We start from the raw sequence: 2,882 nt of genomic DNA on the forward strand, positions 1-2,882 counted from the left end.
TATATTATTTTGTTAACATTTACAAGAAATATTTATAAGTGTAAGAAATACTTATACATACTTATACATGTAAAAATATTAAATTAACAATAATTAAACTGTATTACACATTGTCGTAAGTTCACAAGATAGCTATTCTGCTTAGGTCCTGTATAAACGTATAGATTTCCTGTAATAACATAACATAACTTTATAATGCAATGTTGTTTTATAAATTATTCGTAAGTATTTCAAATTTAATTTTACTGTCAAACTACTCTTAACTTAACCTTATCCGCTTTTATTTTAAAGTAATACATTAGAAGTAGCCATCTGCATTCAGTAGACTCAACAGTTGAGACATCTGTTTCCGATGGATCGAACTCCGCTATGAATTTTCTACTGGATTCGTTTGTGATATCGCTACTAGTAAAGATGGCTACTTCTAATGTATTACTTTAAAATAAAAGCGGATAAGGTTAAGTTAAGAGTAGTTTGACAGTAAAATTAAATTTGAAATACTTACGAATAATTTATAAAACAACATTGCATTATAAAGTTATGTTATGTTATTACAGGAAATCTATACGTTCATACAGGACCTAAGCAGAATAGCTATCTTGTGAACTTACGACAATGTGTAATACAGTTTAATTATTGTTAATTTAATATTTTTACATGTATAAGTATGTATAAGTATTTCTTACACTTATAAATATTTCTTGTAAATGTTAACAAAATAATATATATGATTAAGGTTTAAGGATCGATTGTTCCAACTTTTTGGTAAGTTAATTGATAGTTAAATTATATCTCTGTCTTTGTTTTTCCTTCAAATTAAGTAAAAATAAACATATGATTTAATACTTAAAAACAAATATGCCTTACATTTTTATTTTAAGGCATAATTGTTTTTAACCATTAAGTCAGCCATTAGTTTAAGCCTTTACAGATATTATACTAGTAATAACAAAACAATAAATCAAAATATTTTTTATGCCAGTAATGTCAATAATACATGCAAGTATATTACAAAAAGAGAGGTTAGATTATTAATAATAATAAATATGTTACATTAAATTATTTCGAATAATAAAATTTATTATTATTCTTACATACCTGATTGAAGACGAGTATGAAAATCAGTATTTTCTATTATTTTATATAACTCTCCTTTATATTCATATATTTTTTCTATGACATCACTTTTCTCACTAGACGTCGCCATGTTAGATTGTATTACTTTCCGCTCAAATAGCGTAAATGAAAACCGCTACAAAATATGGCGTCCGCTCCCTCAACTTGTTGAGATGTAACAACTGTGCGGAGCGTCATTCAGTAGAAAATCTAATAATGTTGCCCAACTGTTGAGTCTACTGAATGCAGCCATTGTGGACTTGATACGCGTACTAAATAGTAACTTTCTATTAGATAATCTTAATATCGATAATGTAACACAACAGCAACGTATTCAATTAATACAATATATTTTGTTGATGAGTATTATATCAACTTAATATATCATTGTTTATATATATCGTTGATATTAAGATTATCTAAAAGAAAGTTACTATTTAGTACCCGTATCAAATTCACGATATAAACCAAGCCAATGTATTACACAAAACCAGTTTATTGATTGCATATTATCTTACAAGATATTTTAGATAATATGTGACCAATAAACTGGTTTTGTGTACGTGTGTATCAAGGGTTGCTTTCCAACAAGAGACAAGTCGACACAAACATCATTCTATCTTTGTTCCACATTTAGAGTGCTTTCCAATTGCAATATCCCTAAACACTTTCATGTACATGGCGACACAAGTTGCATTCTAATTGTCGTAATCGTCGACACAACACTATAGCCGGTATTCATAGTCAGATCTTATATTTAAAATCGTCTTAAGTTGATCTTTAGATGGCCTACAGATGATTTTATTGGCTACAAAGCATCTGAAGATAAACTTAAGACGTCTTAAATATAAGATTCGACTATGAATACCGGCCTATACATCCATACTCAGCTCGAGGGCTACTAGTCGGCTGTGTAAACTAGTGTTTTCTAGTGAAAATTAAAGTTAATAAGCGTAGCGGCTTGAAAAGAGACTGGTATTTGTGACGGGAAGTGGATAATATTTTTTTTATTATTTACATTTTATTATTTATTATTAAAAAATACTAAAATATAAGCATAGTTGAAAAATAATCCTAACCTTACCTGACATACATACACATTAGTACACACTTTGTTCCAATTGAATCATGCACAACGTTACACTTTGTGTATTTCTGTGTACATATGTATCAAAATGTGTTAAACAATTGGAAAGCACCCTTAGTGAGTAACAAAGGATGCTTTCCAATTGCTTAACATATCTTGATACACACGTACACAAACTAGTTTATTGGTCACATATTATCTAAAATATCTTGTAAGATAATATGCAACCAATAAGCTGGTTTTGTATAACACAGTGTACGCAACTGGAAAGCACCCAAAGATAGGATGATACTTGTGTCGATTTGTGTTTCTTGTTGGAAAGCAACCAAGATAAGCGATTGGAAAGCACCCATTGTCAATTAATCGAATAGACAAAAGTGCGTAAACGTAGAGAAAAAAATTTGAAGAGTTGAAATCGTTGAAGAGAAAATTATTATAAGTGACTAATTTTATTCCCTTACCAATATGAGCAAAATATAAATACAATTTTTCTATTATTCTTTTAAAATTAATATTCCTTTGCTATATATACTTCCAAGATATTTAAAGTATAGACCGCCAGACTGTGGGTGCGTTCAAAAGACACAACTGTTGCACAACGGTTGAGTAAAGGGACGTCTACATTGGAAGTAAATAGCAAGAAGTAGGAAGTAAGAGTAAGAAATTGACCAACCACAGT

The sequence above is a fragment of the Odontomachus brunneus genome, unplaced genomic scaffold, assembly GCF_010583005.1.
Source record: "Odontomachus brunneus isolate Ranch 3 - 2012 unplaced genomic scaffold, Obru_v1 Obru_scaffold_168, whole genome shotgun sequence".
Lineage (NCBI taxonomy): Eukaryota > Metazoa > Arthropoda > Insecta > Hymenoptera > Formicidae > Odontomachus > Odontomachus brunneus.